The 18,933-nt window shown below is 39.3% G+C and overlaps 1 protein-coding gene and 1 long non-coding RNA gene across 2 annotated transcripts in view; both read right to left on the bottom strand.

Moving 5' to 3' along the window:
• The window catches only part of LOC307017215, a 219,949-nt gene that overhangs the window by 74,781 nt on the left and 126,235 nt on the right, over positions 1–18,933 (bottom strand). The gene's annotated exons all lie outside the window — the stretch shown is intronic.
• The window catches only part of flrt2 (fibronectin leucine rich transmembrane protein 2), a 56,905-nt gene extending 37,972 nt beyond the window's left edge, over positions 1–18,933 (bottom strand). Inside the window, exon 1 of the mRNA XM_079642072.1 lies at positions 18,837–18,933. The gene's annotated coding sequence lies outside the window, so the exon portion shown is untranslated. The remainder of the gene's footprint in view (positions 1–18,836) is intronic.

Genomic DNA, 18,933 nt, shown 5'->3' with positions numbered 1-18,933 from the left:
AAACAAAAACAAACAAAAAATAAATAATTGACCTGCTGTGGGTTTAAGCACATTTCCAATGGAGGTCTCTTTTCCATAGTCATTTAAGGCTTTTATGAAAGCAACTTGTCACTCTACTAATGTCCGCAGTGCTTATGGGAGAAAGTCCCAAAACTTTATTCTCCCTTGAAACAGTTTAGTGATCTCTGCAGCCGAGTCAATAAATAGGAACACATAACTTCCCCCCCCCCCGCTCTGCTCGCACAGTTCCCCTCCCCTGTGCCCGATATCCAATTTCAGCCCGACGGAGGTGATCCTTCCTCGGGGCCCGTTCAGATGGAGGCCGCCGGGCCGTTTACACAGCGGAGTGAGAATGAGGGATTTCTAATGACTCTGCACTCTGATAGTCTTCCAGTGCTGCCCAAGGCCTCTTGCCAAGGACCTTCCAACTCGACACAACTACTCATCAAGCAGTCGCATAATTCTCGAGTGTAGGCAGAGCGTGGGGGGGCCTCCAGGAAGCCCGGCCGCGACGAGTGTTAGCAGATGGAGTCAATGCTGATTTGATCCCTTTTTCCCCTGCTTGTACACTCTCTATAAGAAAAAAAGAGTTGACTGAACATTTTCAAAGTATCAAAATTGTGATATTAGACATGTTGGTATATTTATTATTACTGAGTATCAATATTACTGGAACATTTTGAAGGGAAAATACGCCAATTTTTCACCATATTAACACAAATGTAATCAAGGAATAATAAGTGCCTTGTCAGAAATATTAATGACCCCCTTTTACTGAGTAATTAGTGGTGAGGCTGACCTGCGGTATTAAGTCACCTCAAAGCTTACTAATAGTTTTTCAGCCAGAATAAGCAAGGTGGATTTGTCTTGATTCTGTGTGGGAAGTCAAAACTGAAAAGTTGTGTTGTTTTTAGAGATATGTTTCTTAAATGTTTTCCTGAATTTTGCGCGAAAAATTTGGAACCCTTTTCTGTTTATAAACTGAATTATTTCTTAACTTTTAAAAAGCTTTGTTGTGTTTCTGCTTTTGCAACTTGCTTTATTATAAACCCCTCTATTCTTTAAATGCCAGTCAGATTAACAAAGCAGAACTTTTCCGTTGTTTTTACTTTGATTACAGTTTGGTTCGGTCTCTAAAGTTACCAGAAGCAGCAGCTGTCCAGGTTATGCTCAGTCTCAAATGAGCAAATCTGTGAGATGTTTGATTGAATTTGATAGATTTCTCCCAATAATGAACCTTATTTTGTTGTGGTGTTATTTTAGTAATAGCTTTGAAGAAGAGCCACTACAATACCCCTGAGATCACTTGTCAATCAATGAAATGTTTCTAATGTCATTTTCAAATGTTCGGGTTTTTGTATAGAAAGTGTTATATTACCAGAGATGCACTTTTACTTCAATGTCCACGTTGTAACTTCTCTCTGTTCGTGAGAAACTGCTGGAGATGACCTATTCATCTATTTAATACATATTGGGTTTATTTTACTCATTTATATTATATAAATACAGTGTACAATATATTGATTAGTAGAATTGTCTTTTACTGCTGCTACTTTAAAAAAATAATTCCTGCAGTTGTTATTATTTAATCCTTACATTTTACCAGGTAATTGCTTACACTTCGAACCCTTTTAGAGTTAGACAATGAAGCTCTTCATAGATAATTGTGTCCAACTTATAGTTTGTACATTTTGGACCAACATCAATATTTTTATCAGGAATATTTACAAATTATTTGATTTATACTTCACTTCACTTTTGGGGACGATTCCAATTCTTTACAAAGCTTGAAATTCTGCTGAATCGTTTTATTTTAATCTTTCATTTAAATTGCAATAGAACTTCATTCATTACTTACACTTAAACAAAATATCAGCCTCTCAGAAATTCCAAATTGCTTCACCTGCTGTCCAATTATCAATTGATAAGTTCTTTATTAAGGTAGAAAAATAACACACAAAAAAGAGCCCATTACAGTTTTCAAAGCAAAAACGGACATTTTAAAGCTGCTTGTCCAACAACACTCAATAATCTCATTCTAAATATGACTTTAACCTTAATAAGCATGGCATGTATCTCTGATGCTGTCTGTATACCTAAAGCAGCAGAAAAACAAGACAAATTAACAAAAAAGTCAGTTCATCATTGGTTTCCTTTAAGCTGCATCAACTCTGAGACTGCTTACACATCCAGACACTTTACTGTTGCTGCCGGGGAAGTGGGTCTAAAGTGGCCCCACGAGGCCACGGACCTCATCCGCGTGTCCCTGAATGAGCGTTAGGTATTAGGATGCAGGCGGGGAAAAAATAGAGAGCACTTGACCCCTATTGTCTCTGCAGTTGGTCATATTTCCCTGTCACAGTCGTGGGCCGCAGATAAACTCCACTTCCTGTAGCATATCAGCGTGTCAAAGACAAAACATAACACCATGGGAACACACACTTAGACAGAATGTCATTGCGACATGGGTTCATCCCCTCCATCAAGAATGCTTTCATGAAGGGAGTGAAAACACACAAACTCCCACACAGCTACATTTCTATTTTGCATCGGGACGTAGGAAGATGAATGTCTACACTGTCAAATCTTTACTTCACGGTGTGGCATTGACATTAAACCAAATCAAATCTAATTCCAAAAATACTTTACAGCAATGATTCTTTCTCTCATCCTCCAATCAATTACTACCTTCAGAGTTCAATGCACAATGTTATACTTTAAGTACAATTATTAAAAAGCATAACATAAATAAAAGACACAAATCTCAACCTACTCTAACCAAACCGAGAAAGCAATTTAAGGTTTTGGGTGATGTCGGAGGGCAACTGTTTATTGCAAGTTGTGGGCTAGACTAAGGTAATACTATGTATTTTATAAAAAATAAAAGATGCTTGAAACATTGAGGACTTACTATATTGTCTTCAACTCCATTCAAATTGAAGACTTCCAGAAATGTATTTATTAAGCTTTAGGGGACAGCGCAACCGTATGTTATATAATGCAATCTGTCTATGGGTGCACATTTTATTACAGTTCTTAATATGATCTCTGATTGTAGAGGTACATTTCCATGTCTAAAATTGTTCCTATACTACAGTAAGTCTGGGCCACATTTAAAAGCCATGTTACTCTCTCATTGGCTCAATTTCTGACGATTTAGGAAATAATATGCATTTGTTCAAGGAAGGCCACATTTTGTAATCTTTGTATTTTGTTGTTGTTATTGTAACTGTTTTGATTTATGTGGGTACCCTCAGTGAACTTTTCAACATTTAATAAAGGTTTGAATTTAATGGATTCAAAAAGAGAGGCCTGTCGATTGAATCTTCCTTAGTAACATTTTTGATACATCTAAAAAAAACACATACCTAGAGTGGTAAGTGCAAAAAGTCTCAATATAAGCAGCAAAACAAAACTCACTCACTGACTGATATTTGTGCATACAAGGCCATTTTGTTTTATTAATGATGCGGCTTTGAACTGTTTATTGGCCAATTTAAAAAAGGAAACCATTCTCAAGTATGACCCTGTAGGAATCTAATGTTTTTACTCCTCGTCTGAGCTTTGCTTTTTAAAGAAACGGCCCCACTAAACCGCCGTTACTTTCACACGTCTGGGTCCATTTACGTGAGCGGTCCCTGTTGTACCATTTCGTTCAGTCTTTCTCCCTCTCCTCTGCTCTGTCCCACAGCACAATGTCACCACAAGCTATCGGCTACCAGGCGCTTTGATGCAGCCCGGCGCATATTCCTACGCTTTGACGCTGGTAAGCTTATATGCCTCCAGAGACCTCGCCTGGGGGTCAACTAATGGGACCACAGCCATCCTCCTACTTTTCAATCCCTTTTTTCCCCCCCATCTCTCTTTTTCTGAGGACTTGGTTACAATAACTACAGTTCTCAGGAACCCCGATGGGGAGACAAGCCGGCACTTTTACCGTGTAAAGAGCCCGGAGAAAAGCAGTGTAAGGAACCAGCCTGCTCATTCACAGCCAACACAAACCCACTCACACCTTGGAATCTTTCAATTTGCCTGTAATAAATTGTAGGAGGAAGCAGTTGCGTCGCTGATGTGCTGAGAGGGTTGAAATTGAAACCCGTGCAGAGACGGTGGCACGCTCTCAAAGAGAACAGCGCCATATAGTCTTGCCTTTGACAAGTTGAAGAAATGGAAACAACGTACGGTTCCTGAGTCTCTCTCACACACAGGGCCACAGAGAGTGTTTGCAAACGAACAGATACGCCTCTAAATTACGTGTCAAGTCAGTACCTCGGCTCGAATATCTTCCCACAGTAAAATGTAAAAATATAATTCACAGGAGTAGCATTTGCAGCATTTAGTGTGGCAATTATGGAGGCAACAAAACAACTTTCACAGAGATATAGATGCATAAAACACCCACAGGAAATGTTTACAATGTTATATATATCACCAATATACAAGGGTTTAGATTCTGCAAGAGAGTGTGGCAATATGCAAGGACTGAACATTTTGAAGCATTGTCGCTTCATCCAAAAACATAATATAACCACTGTTGACCTCTTCATTTATAGGTATTGTACTTGGTATAATCTAATCACAATGACCATAATCTTAATATATTCCGACTTCCTTACGGTGTAACTACAACTTTTACAAAAACATATTATGACAAGATTCTCATTAAGTTACAACTTTATGCTCTTAATATGATTTCTTCCTCAAAATGTTACAATATACCTGAGAAAACATAAAGGTAGGATATATTCAGTATGTGTAGAATGTTCTGAACACATATGAGCTATTTAAATTAGATTGAATCCATTATTAATCCTTGATGTGTACTGGTTCAAAAAGGTGCATCACTTCCCCATAAAAAAGGCACATAAGAGAAGGGAAGAGTAAGTCATTCATAAATGATGATGTGATGTGACCCAACAGGGATGCCTTTTAATGAGAATACTTCACCTACAGGAGCCTACAAGTTTGAATGCAATACAGAATGCCTCAGAGCCTCACATTCCATTATATTTAAACCTGATTTTTGTGTTTTCCTTTACATGAAGAAAAGTTATCATCATATCAGATATGGAATTCCATGAAAATGTAGAAAATTAAAAGTTTGGTCCTGTTTAGTTGTGGCAACTGAACATGTCTCCACTCGTTTGTTTTTTGTTTCATGTAAATACGAAATATTAAAAAAAGTATACAAATTATTAGTGTGTCGCGTGTGTAAAATGTTCAGTTGTTACTACATTATGAATATTATTACAGAAAAGCGCGACAACTTACGAGTTGTGAGAAAAAAAAGCATTGTATATTGTCCTTATCTGAGTGTTGTTGGGCAGGATGTACCCTGGTTGGTGTCTGTCACATAAGAAATACTTTCAAAATTAAAAACTACAGAAACATAAAAAATACACAGAATTACCGACTTCATGGACAAAGCTGGCAACTGAGCTGAAAACCAATTTTCACAGACGATGGCAGTTCTTTAAAATAGCACAAGTTGCTTTACTGTGAAGGCTGTAACTACAAGCCTCACAACCGACCACACATCCTTAAGGTTTTAAGGTTTATGCTTTTTTTTGTTTAACACAATTTAGACACAATTTTAAACACATGTTTAACCAACTTTATTTTTACTAGATTGAGTGTGTGCAATCTTGTCGAATTTAGTGATTGTTGTGTATTGTGTTAACCCAACTTTTGTCAGTTTCTTGCAGCTCACCTTGCTCCTGGCAAAATGTTGAACTGCTGAAAAACACCTGCCTATAGATGTGCCTGGTTAATTGGACTGTGCCATTTCCCTAAAACTTGAGGGGGTGTTTAAAAGATCCAGCTAAGCCACCCATCTTCCAGTTGAGAGCCTTCTCTCTCCTGCACTCAACTATGGACTAGCCAGCATTGTTATAAATCCGTGCAGTGGCTCTTTGGAAGAGGAGCACTCACATGTCACCCATTGTTGAAGTTTTATGTTCATTATTATATGCTTGGACTCTAGAGTATTTATGTTTATATTATAAATGATTAACCTTACATTATTGTTACCTGCTCTCCTGGTCTTTGCATACCTTCACAATTGTGTACACACTGCTAGAATAATTAAATGTGGTCAAATGCGGCTTAGACCACCTCCAAATGTGGTCCCAGTGATAAGATGTCAATGTGTCATTAGTGCGTCTTGGCTGCAATTACACCAGTGCTAAAGCTGTCCGCTAGTGATCAAATTACGCAGAACGCATGCTATAACAGGTCTGAACAGAGCCAAGGACGCTCAAAACTTCCTGTGGGAGGACCTCTAAATCCCCCACTAAATGTTACCCCCCTATGCCCCCCCATTCAATGTCGAAATGAGACCATCGCCCTTGGCCATGTATATTCAGCTAAGTGACCTGTGTGAGCTGATGTGGTAATACAGCCCTAATGCTTTAACCTCCTTTCCTGCTGCATTCATGCCCGGCCAGCTCTGTTTGTGCTAACTGCAGGTGGCATCGGTGACATGCATTAGTCCGTAATGGAGGAGCCAATGTGAGCCCCGAACCCCAGAGCAACGGGGCCCAGACGTAACTGGATGAAGGCTGTCGCAGGGCCTCGTCCGAGCCACAAGTGGAAACGCCGGCCCAATCTAATAAGAGTCCAACCCGCAGACTGTATCAAAACAAGAGCTCCGAATATGCACTTCTTTTTGCAGGTAATTTGGTCTCAGCTGGGCCTAAACTCGTGTTATTCCATTACATTCCCTCACGCTCCACGTTCTGCTTTCGTACAAGAGAAAAAGCAGACTTTTGCTGACCTTACAAATTACATTCTCCAACAATGATGTCTTGTCTGCGCAGCCAGCTGATTTGAAATTAATTACATCGCCCTGTGACGTATCGTTTTTCTGCCTTCATACATGATAAAACACATAATGCATGTTTTTTTAAAAAAAAGGGCTAAAATAAGAGATCTGTAGGAGCTTGTTTGCTCGGCCGGCGCGTGGGTATCAGATAACGCTGTGCGTGTTTTATTGGGTGACGGACAAATAAAGAATAGAGAACAACGTGTGGGAAGACAGACACCGGTCTAAAAGCCCACATTCATCCCTGAGTCATGTTTCACTCTGGCTGCAGTGTCAGGTTGGACCCTAATCTCATCCAGATGCCCTCGTAGGAAAACAACATCCCCCGCATGCACCACCACAGAACAGAACGCCAAACCTTGATAATTGATTTGAAAGTTCTTATTAAAGTTGTTTTGATTGTATCCACGTATTTCGTTCTGTTTGGTTTAGACTGCCCTCACTTTGTAGTCTTGATCAAAACAGTATCTCCTTCCACTCATCAGCGCTCCCTGTTCCTCTTGGATGGGAAGAACAGGGAAAATATATGCATAGCCCTCGGCTGACATGCCGACTCGTTTGATGTGGTATTCCTTAAACAGACGCCCCGTCTCTCATACGTTATTGGGGATATTAAAGTGCTTCGTGGCTCTGTCTCTCTGAATCCTTAATGTAAACAAATACAAACACTGTTTGCAAAAACCAATTCCATTTCCTGTTATTTGAAGCTAGCATCAAAGTTTCCTCTGTTATTTGGAAAATGAATCAAAATTCAGTCCGGGAACTTCAGAAAACCAGAGGGTTACCGGTTCAGTTGATTGTGGGGTTGCATATAATGATATTTTAAAAAGTAATGGATTAGGATAGGTATGGGTTAGGACTGGAACTACTGATTCATTTCATTGTAGATAAATCTACCAATTATTTTATAGATATATTAATTGATGTCTTTAATTACTTGTTTTTTCTCAGTATTGTTTCTGTTGTGATTGTATGTAAAGTGTCTTTGAGCATTAGGAAATGCACTATAAAAATCCCATGTATTATTAATATTATTTCAAAAAGAAGACAAAAAGCAGGAAAACTTCTGTTTTGTGAGTCTGAGAACTACATTTCTTGCCTTTAAAACTACAGAAATTAATAATCAAAATAGTTGCTTATTATTGTTAGACTAATCAATTTGTTGCAGCTCTTCGATTGATGATCATGCTTGCTACAGACACAGAATTAAAACAAAGGTTCAGGCTCAAGTTGTGAGCAGCAACATATATTTAAAACGTCAAACCCGATGGAGTTTACACAAACAATATGGTTTTATTGAATATTTTATAAATCACACTAACTTAAAAGGAGGACTGGCCAAAAAGAAGAAAAAGGTGGACGAATCCTGGGCCAGCCACACCATGGGCCACCATCTTAAAGCCACAAAGCTTTTGTAATGAAACAAGATATGGCATGTTCATTTACATGTTTTAAAGAGTGTTGTTGGCGGACTATGTAACCTCTGGGTAGAGCCATGCTAACAGTTTCCCCCTTTTTGTTCCAGTCTTGATGCTAAGATAAGCTAACCAGCTGCTTCTTAAGTGACAGTCCACTCTCATGTCTAACTCCCAGAAAAAGAACAAATAGACATATGTCAAGCTAATCTTTTAAGCAAATAATCAATTCAAAAATCCAATTCCAGCACTGCTTGACTTATTGCTAACATAAAAACTTTCTAAACACAACTTCTTGATGTGTTAAAACCTGCCGTGTACTGGCTCGTAAACACCTGGCACGACCTCTGTGATTTTGAAAAGGCTTGCAGCGTTTGAGTAGGGACGTATATGTCCTTGTAAAACCAAACTGTAAATACACATAAAATGAAATTTACAAGCCAATTGCATCTCTGGAGTTGAGTCAAACTTGTAAACCCTGAGGAGAAGGAGGCAGAAGAAGAAGAAAAGATAAGCACGCCTTGAATCATCTAGGCTAGTCAAACAGAGGTGTGTTCAGGGACGGACGGTGCTTCCAGCTCCAGGCCAGGTCTGTGAGAAGGTCATGTGAAAGTGGAATGTGGCTGAGCTGGATGGGAGCCAGAGGCGGTTATAAGTCATGAATGCTTATTTTTCTAAAAACAAAGTGAGAACTGTAAGCCACCTGGGAGAGATTACTCCTCACTGTTTCAATAAAGCCAGGGTTATTTGAATAATTGGTTTGTGGAAATATGTGACAAAGTTTTGCCCCAAGGCAGAGATAGCTTTTTTGGCGTATTGTTTGTCAAAATTCAAAAGAAATAATTAGAGAGACTGTTTTTTGCAGCATTACTGGATAAACAGTGATCAAACAATCATTGAGAAGATTTTGAGATAGAGGCGAATGGATCGCAGTGTGTGACGACGTGCAAAAAAACCCTAGTGGAATAGAGTGCAATCCAGACAGAAATACAAAATACATGTATACGAAAAGGGTAAAATAAAGAAAATTAATAATAATTGAAAGAACTAAAAACGTAGAAGAATAAAACAATACATTTAACAAAAAAAATAGCAAGGTTTGGTTTATTTGAAGCCAATGCAGTAGCAATTTCAATTGTTCTACATATTGATAGTGAATGTATTTGCAGTTTTTTTGCTCTTTTGAGTCAGTTACTTCATGGTTGAATGTACTTTTTGTTGGGTGAAACTATTTTTCCACACCAAAGGGAACACATTCAAGCAAAAACACATATCATAAGAGAAGGAAACATGCACACACATCCAGGCTCTCTTCTGAGTGCTGTCAAAGCTCTCTGACTGAAAACAGGACAGACAGGGAATGAATCAGATGGTATTAGAGCAGTACATATAAACACAATGATTAAATGTGTTCCCATATGAAAGGAATATTTCATTTCATGATATCAGGCTGTGAGAAAGTCTAAGATAGAAATACTTTGAGGTTAGCAATAACAGGAAGTCTGGGGAGTTGCATAATGTCTTTGCGGGTGTTTGGTTTGGAAGTGTTGCTGGTGTTTGTGTTGACTAGACCTTTAATCCAAGCTGCATCACCAGCAGTCACAAGTGTGGATTGCAACAACGAAACTAAAGGATGATGTCACAATGTCTGCTGAGAGACAGAGGGAGAAGACAAATATTCACGGGAGATAAATGGACAGCTAGAGAAATAGAGAACAAAGTTGGGTTTGGACTGGGAGTCTAAATCAGATTTTTTTTTTTGGGCATATTCACATTGGAATCAGATTGCTTTTGATCTGGTTTGGATGGCAAGAAACACATAGAAGGCATACTGAAGGTGGGGAGAAATCTGACTCAAATCAAATTTTAATCACTCAAAATCAGATTTCAGGCCCTTTTTGACGTCACTCGCAAATTAAACACAAAACATGTGACGGTGACATCACATCTGGCTGCGACTGCCGCACAGCAGTGGAAATGGTTCCTACTGTAAATCTCAAGAGTAAGTGCCAGTATAGCAATGTGAAACTGCTCCGTTACAAGTAAAAGTCCTTCATTTAACATTGGTCTAACAGTGAGTAGATGTACAGACATTTTTCAGCACTATGAACATAAAGCATGAAAAGTTCTTGTCTGTGGAAAAATGTCCCCTGTGTATGATATGATATATTTAGATTGTTAATATTGACCCTAATGCACCCCTTAAGAGAATCATAAGAGGGCTTAAAAAATGTAGCAGAACATAGCACCAACACAAGATATAATTTATCTTGTATTGGCTGCACAATAACCTTCCTTGTCTCTCATGCTGCCTGAACCCCACTATTAAGTGTGGGAGAATTCATCTGCATTTTTCATGTGATGTGCAGATTGCTGTGTTAGTGTCATTTTAGAGAAATGCTCCATGAGTCATATTACAGTACGTGCTGGAGTGCCATTACCGCAAAAACTAATCTCGATAGGATTGCGATGCCTTGACGCAGACTGCAACATTGCTTGTAAATGACAAAAAGCAGTTCCTCCCTAGACATCAGGCCAAAGAGACAAATTGAGTTTTTATGAGGTGTACACATAAAATATAAGCTAAGGGGGGAACGCTGAGAGTAGAGGTGTAGGTTGGTTGGGTCCAAAATGCGTCAGCAGCTTGAAGCCTGTTTAAAGTTCAGTGTGGTTGGAGCAGAAAATCAAGGAGCGGGGCTCTCTGATGTGTGCTGTACGCCTGCTGGCAGTGCTCTGGCTGGCATTAGCCGATGCTTTTTCTGGTTGCTTTGAGAAGACTCCAAAGCAAACAGGAATGGTCCTACATTTCAGGCTGTAAAACTTATGTAAGCCTTCTAAATCATACACAGCGATGTACTTCACAAAATGGCAGGTAGTGTTAAAATGTTCTTATATTAAAGTGGTTTGGTTTGATGATGAGACATTTTTTGAGTCAAACAAATGTCTTCTTTTATTGTAAGGGAATTTATATTACACGTATACTTTGGCTCAAGTGTAAAATGTCCACTCTTTAAAATGGAAATAAGTCAATTGTTTGCATTGTTTTGTGGTAACAGCGCAATGACCCTACCAGCCGACGAAGATTGATACAATGCGTGTTTGAATTGTAGTGATTTAAGCCATATGTACGTATTTGAATACAGGAAGGACACATGTTGTTGCTGTTAAGTCATTTGGAAAGTGGAAGCTCGCAAACCAGGCTAACTAGCATCCTATGCCCTTCTGAGACTTTTCTATTTTGTCAATCACAGTGGCGAGTCATGCCCCGCTGAAACAGTTGCAGTAATAATAATGCAGTTTCTTATGTCTTTTAAAAGCCACTTTTCCTTGAGCAACATCGATGATTGTTCAGTGAAAGCTAAAGGAGAGAAGAAAGGAAGCATTTTAGCTCCCTGCCTTGGCATTTAAAGAATTTGACTAGCCCTTACCATGGATGTCACTTCACTGAGTGTTTTTCGTCTACAAAGGTCTTCATACTATTTGACCACAACAAGAGAAGTCGTACACGGGTGAAACAACATGGAGCCTGCGACCGGCCAAAAGAGAAGAGGCTTGGGCCTGCAGCAGGGGCGGACTCGGACTACAAATCAGCCCGGGACTCTCGACCGGCCCACTTCGGTACTGCCGGCCCACCTCGGTGAAGCAAGTAAGTACCGCCAGTGAATTGTCAACGGGGGGGGGATGTTAGTGACTTATTCGACCGGCCAACATCGTCCGACCGGCCCACTTCAGTACCGGCCCGAGCATCCCGATGGCCAGTCCGTCCCTGGCCTGCAGCAATTGGCAGGATACAAGCCTAAACTAAATTACCAACGTAAAAATGCTTGTAATACATAGAGACAATGCATACAATAAGGAGAGATCCTTACAAAGCAAGTATAAATTGAGGAAGGCAGTGCAAAGAGCTTAGATACAGTATAATAACAAACTTGAAAAGAAGCTCAACTCTAAAGTTAACGGAGAGTCTGTGGAAGTAACTGCAGTTAATTACAAACTATAAATCAAAACCTGTCATCGTAGATTCTGATTCCAACCTGCCAGATGATTTGAATAAATGTTACTACAGGTTTGGCACTCGCTTGGCCCACTGCCTTACTCTCAATTTACATCAAAAGCTGCTACGCCTCCTTATTTAATCACTGAACATGAGGTTAGAAAACCTCCGGAGTAGGCAAAAAGAGGAAGTAGGAAGGCTGCCGGACATGACTTGATCCAAGCACTTGAAATGGTGTGCAGATGGGCTGGAACCTGTTCTACCCCAGAATTTTTTAGACAGTCTCTTTCAGAGCAAAGTTTCCAAGCATGTTTTAAGTCTGCTATTTATGGTTCCCGTGCCTTAAATATCTTTATCAGACTGCCTGAATGATTATAGGACTGTCGTCTTAACATCAGTTGTAATGACAGTCTTAAAAGATTGGTTTAAAGTCACTTGACCAGCGTTGCCCTTAAATTTTTTTTTTTTAGAGCAAATAGATCTGTCATGGATGCAGTGTCATTGTGTTTGACACTTTGTGCCACCTGAAACTTATGCACTCAGTTCTTCAACACCTTTCGGCACCTGCCACTCAGGGGCGGATCTACAGCTGCCCCCCCACTGTAGAGCCTTGCCCCCCCAGCTGCCCCCCTAACTTTTGTGTCCCTAAAACTGTACTAGTAGAAACAAACCTACACTATGTCCACAAGCTTCTCAAGCAACGAAACAAGCAGTTCATTAATTAAAAGTGAATCATTTTAAATATCATCTTAGGCCCTTTAAAAACGTAGCTACGGCCCTGCATTAAACTGCGGAGCGGCGTTCACAGACCGGCTCACACAGCTGCAGAGAGGGAGCGAGCTGTCCTAGCACCTGAATGTGGATCAGCTTCCCCTGGGAGCATTTCCCCTTCGACTGGTTTTGTTTTTAATAAGGACGAGAGCTTGAAACAAAATATTAATAAAACGTTGACGTTTGAATCGATAGCGTTTAACAGCTGTTTGGGACGTTACGTTACAAAATACTACGCAGACATTGCTAGCTGGGAGATCGATCACTTTATTTGCTTAACTATGCGGTACTATTAAATCCACGTATATTACACATCACATCAATGAGGCCAGATAAATTAAACCAGGATACATCCTTTACCGTTAAACTGGATCTAAACACAGCTGCCTGTGTGCGCTTGATAAATACTTTCTGATTTCAGATTTATTATAGGCTATGTTACTTATGGCCCTAACGTGTAAAGTTATACAAGCATTAGTACCAGTGCTTTTCACAAGTAGACTCTTGCAGGACAGAGTAGCTGGAGTGATTCAACAACAACAAAAAGACATAGGCCTATCTGAGAAGTGATCAGGATGAGTAGAAAGAGGAAAAGGAAAAGACAGTTCACTGAAGAGACCAGGAGGGTCCGAGCAGGAGAAAGTAAGGAGGAGATGAAGACATTAGTGAAGAAGAAGAAATGTATGTGAGGAATAAAGATGAAGTTTCAAAAAGAGGGACAGAGGCAGGGATCAGGAGGCAGAGGAGACTCCAGCTGGACCACATGGTATGTTTTATTCTCCTTGCATATATTCCATTACAGCAGCACAATCTAGCGGCTCTTAGTATTGACAAATATTTATTGGAATGTGTTGCTGCACAGGTCACCTTTAGCTCTCTTAAGAGATAGGTGATGTCATTTGTGTACTTAATTATAACTAAGTACTTTTACTGTACTTACAGTAAACAGAATTCTAGGGTATCATGAGTATTTTCTGCTGTTTTATACTATATTTTAATTTGTTTGTCTGAACACCTTGTTTCTCTTGTGCATTAAGAACACTTGTGTTAGGGCATGGTTTAACAATAAATAGGTTATATATACAGTATAAAATACCACGTACGGTCCGCCCTCCCATGCCACCCTGGCATGACCTCTTGCCCCCCCTTTGCCACCCCCACATAAAATGTTCTAGAACCGCCACTGCTACCACTTAAGCAAAGGCTGTTTTTTATTACAGCTCAGCGATACATTTGATTCTATCATCCAGGCTGTATGTTATAATTCTCCAAATGGGAGACCATACATACATGGGTCAGTGGATTTTGGACGTATTATAGCAGAAGTGGAGACTAGTGGTCAGAAGCAACAAGTTCTTCCATTCAGTTATACAACAGTTGTCAACACTGGTGGCCCACAGGGATGTCTTCTGTCTCCACTGAAGTTCTTAAATTGCCTGTACTTTCAACACCCAGTCTCAAGGGCTGTTTAGGTTTGAGGATGATACCAAACTGGTAGTGCTAATATCTAACAACAAATATTAAGAGTTTCCAAACCATAAGGGTATTGACGGACTTCTGTAATAATTTATGGGGGTAGAAACATAACCACTATGTTAAAGAAATTCAACAGGAGGAGCACTACAAATGCTGGGTATGTAGTCCATAAAAGTCTGAAGTGTATAACCTTGTACATTTTTGTGAGGAAAATGTATGGGTTTTGACTAGATAAATTAGACTTGAATCACACTATACAGGCTGTGTAAGAGTTTTTAAGAAGATGTTTAATAAAGTCATTTTTCTTTTGTTAAGTGTGACCCCCCAAATCAACTTAAAATTGTTAAGCATTTTTTATGTATTTCTAATTATTTAGATAACCATGGAGGCATGTGGGTTATCATTCTAACATACAAATTTAGTCATTTAGTTGAGGTCTCTACTAAACTCTTTAACTGAGAAATATTGCTGACTTGCTTAACAACTAATAGGCAAAAAAGGGGTATTTAAAGTTGCCCAATCTCGCAAGAAAACAGCACCATTGGTCATTGAGTATTGTACTGAGTGCTCAAATTACAGATGGAACTAATAAATGGCTAATAAAATTAGCCCTCAGCAGGTTGACTGCTTGTGTGTCCATTAAAACTGAAGTGATATTATGAAAAAGCAATTAGGGCCCACCCACACATATATTGTACCAATCAAAAGACTGTTCCCATATTGTCAGTCATAACCAGTCTGATTTCTTGGCAGGCGAGGCAGATTTAAATGGCTCTTTTGAATGTTTATGGGGCTTCTTTGTCTCTAAGTGGGGCGATTTGCAGATCTTTTTTCAGCATGTTGTTACTGCAGCAATCAGAGCTGTGATTTATTTTTATACTGCTCTGTAAAGAACAACACAGGTGCTCGTAAATGTTAGGATTGTCTGGGTTTATTAAAGAAAATTCTTCACCTCTGATGTTGAGTCGCATTTACCATTGATGGTCGATATATTTGCCAGAATGCAGAAAGGCAATCCAGAAGCTATAAGTACCTCAATTAGAACATTTATCCTCCCATGTTTAGCTCTGGATATCTTTTAAAGGTCAATGTTGTACTTTAAGGTTTACCCCTCTGAAGATAGTCCGTCTCCTTGAATGACAGCCCACATAAACAGGGAGTGAATGGTCACATGTGGAAGATTATGAGTGTTTGATCAAAACAGGCACTGCTGAGATTTATCAGGGGTGGCGTTGAATTGCACCAATAGACCTCCAGACACGTGTGGGATACGCAAGGTCACCGTGGCAGCTCTGCTTTTTACCATCACTCTTCATGTTATTCTAATGGTATGTCTAAACCATTGCCTATAATCTGATAATGATTGGACACCAAATATCCAGGTATTATCTTCGGAAAATACACACTCCTAACATTCCTTCTGAACTATTGACTGTGTTTATTTAAAGAAGGCGGGAAGAATTCGAGCCCCATTGGCTGAGGGGTAGGTTGTCGAGCAGATGTATATATATAGGGTCGTTTTTGATAGCCACTTAACTCCAATTAACCTTCATTCTCCTATTTGCCTCTAATCACATTATCCTCTGGTATTTGGCTGTATTTTTATTTTATCCGAAAGAGGCCGTGTCCTCCTGCTACATGCCCAGAAAACTATGAGGCAGAGAAAGAACAAGCTTCTCCTTGTGCTGGATCTCCCACTTGGCCGGAGATCCAGTCTATGGTCTACTTTTCTCTCCGCGTCTCCCCCTCCTCACACTCGGATCTTTCTCAATGCTTTCCTCACGCTCCCTTTTTAGCTTTCTTCTTCTGCTCCCTCGCTGCGTATCTGAGCTTTGCCCTCGGGGCCTGTCCAGCGTCAAAGAATGTCAGATCCTTGAATTGGCTGCTGCTCTCAGCTGACTCTATAGTACTTTTATATTGGGTTTATTGGAAGATTATTTCAATATCCTGCCAGAACGCTGATCAATTCCAGTGTACTCTTAGTGTGTAAGTACAGCTAAATACATGAGTAATAAGCTACTTTATTGTCCTTATAATACTAATACATTGAGACGTAGTGAGTCATTCTAGATGTCAAAACAAAGATTTTACTCCTCGCTATTAAATGTCTTAAAATGGACACTTGGAAACAGAGGCTTAAGTCTGTGCCTCTTTCTTCCCCCGGGGGTCGTACAAAAACACATTCCAGCTGTCAAATATGCTCATTCATGTACTTCTATATAAAACTGTTTCTGACTACCTGCCTGTCCCCTAAAGCAATTATAGGTGAAAGAGCTCACTTTCAGCACACCAATCCTTACGCTCCAGCAGGAACATGCACAGCTGTCACCCGCACTGACATATTAGTGGCACTTTTTCAGAATCTATGACATGAACAATAATACTAGAAATATGCAGTGTTTTTGAAAGATTGAGAAACTTAATCTGGCTCATATTTTACACTTCTACACTAAATATTGTAACAAACTGCATTATTTGAAATATATGGCTTCCTTAAGTGAGATTATGTGATGAATTGTAGATGGTTGGTACTCTTTTCTGTTATTAGGTCTAAAAAAACATCTGAGAAAAAAACGTTGTTGAACTTGTCAGTATGAATTCTCTGTATTAATGTGGATTTAGTTTTAATAAAAGAAAAATACAGATTTCCACCCCAATTTCTCTGTGCTCTGGCGTCTTGTCTGATTTAAAAAGGCAAGACAACAGAAATAAGGCAACAACAAAAGTCCAAAAGATTTTCAGATTGAAATTAAATTAAAATATATATATTTAGTTGGTAATAATCGGGAACTTTCTGTTAAGAAACACTTTGAATGTAAGAGCTGATAGTAACAAGTAAGCTGTCAGCAATAGGATACAAATACAGAGTTTAAATGGTTTAAATAAAGATGATACTAGTGGATCAACGTAAAAATAATTTGAAACTACAAGGCAACTGATAATCCTCTGCTTAGGCCACAATTCCCGCTTCGCAAAGTTAATGAAAGTTAGCAAAGATTCATGCATCTGCGTAGAACCTTTCCAAATATGAAGTAGTTATTCCACCATGGCCCATGTTGCACCATCCAACCAAGTTTCATTAAAATCAGGCCTGTTTCTAATCAATCCTGCTAATAAACAAACTGGAAACATACTTGGAGAAGGATATAAAGCCATTTGGAACTGAATTGGTGGGAAAACCAAAAAAGTTTGGAAACCACTGGTTCATACTTTCATTGAACTATCGTTCTGACCCTGACTTTCTTGCTAATGGATGTATGCCACGTTCTGTATTCATGTTCTTTAGTCACTGTGTAACAAAAAATCAGCTAAAAGCCCCAGAACATACCGATTAATTATGAATGTATTTATTCTCTGTAAGTTGTACTGCATTAATCACTTCCATTGGCAGTCAGGCTCTTGGATTTGGTGTGCTGGCGGTAAAACCTGTGGATAATACAGGGTTTATAAATTGAGTGCATTTAGGGCAGTGATCCACTGCATTTTAAAAAGAAAAAAGCTTTTGATCAAAGAGATGTCATAATTTCCCAAGAAGCATGGTGTGTTTGCTTGTGAAGCGCAATGCAGCACTTCACACTCATTTAAATAATGAGAGGGTTGTAAAAGGTGCGAGAGATAATTGTAACTGTTTCACCTAGACATTTGTATTGCTTTATCTTAAGTTGTTACTGGAAATACCCGCAATTATTTTAAATAGCTTTTTGCTAGAAAAATAAAGCTGGTGACAGATTGTAGAATCTAAACTGCCACCTTACACTGCCCTACGTTCTTAAAACAATCACTGCAAATGCACCTTTATTATTCCTTTTTTTCTTTTATGTAATAATATGTACTGAACTTTTTAGTTGGTGTCTCCTGTAGGCCACACATTAAAATCCTCACCCCATTTAAAATGTTGTCACCCCAAAAGGTGGACACGACAAGTGCACAAGGTCAGAGAGACACAGGGAACAACAGGCAGTGAACTAGAAAGAAACTTGGCGTTCATGAATAATGCATTGTTAAAAGGTTTAACAAATGGCACTCTTAAAACTTTTAAAAGTCGATCTGCGCATTCAACTGATGGCGCTCTTGGCAAAAAAAAGCCCCTTTTTCCCTAACTGACTGCAGTCGTCCTCCAAACTTAGTTTTAGTGAGAGACACTGATTGGTTTAATTATGTTTCCAGTGATTAAGCATCCTAATGGTACTTGTCACAATACGAGACGTGCATGGTAATGATTTTGAAAAGTGACATTTGGCTTAAAGCTTCTGGAAAATGTTTCAGAAACAGTTTTATTCTTATTTTTCACTTTTTAACACAGTCGAATCCCGAAACTGCAGATATACTGGCATAGAAATCAAAGAGGGACACTTACCGTCTTTGAACACTTGGCGGTCATGGCAGGGTCAGAGAAGAACAGAGACACAGAGAGAGTGGAGAGCGCGACCTTTGCGGCATTACATTCACATCCC

The sequence above is a fragment of the Notothenia rossii genome (genome assembly GCF_949606895.1).
Source record: "Notothenia rossii genome assembly, chromosome: 8".
Lineage (NCBI taxonomy): Eukaryota > Metazoa > Chordata > Actinopteri > Perciformes > Nototheniidae > Notothenia > Notothenia rossii.
The sequence above is the reverse complement of the archived record's forward strand: the minus strand, read 5'-3'. Positions and strand labels throughout refer to the sequence as shown.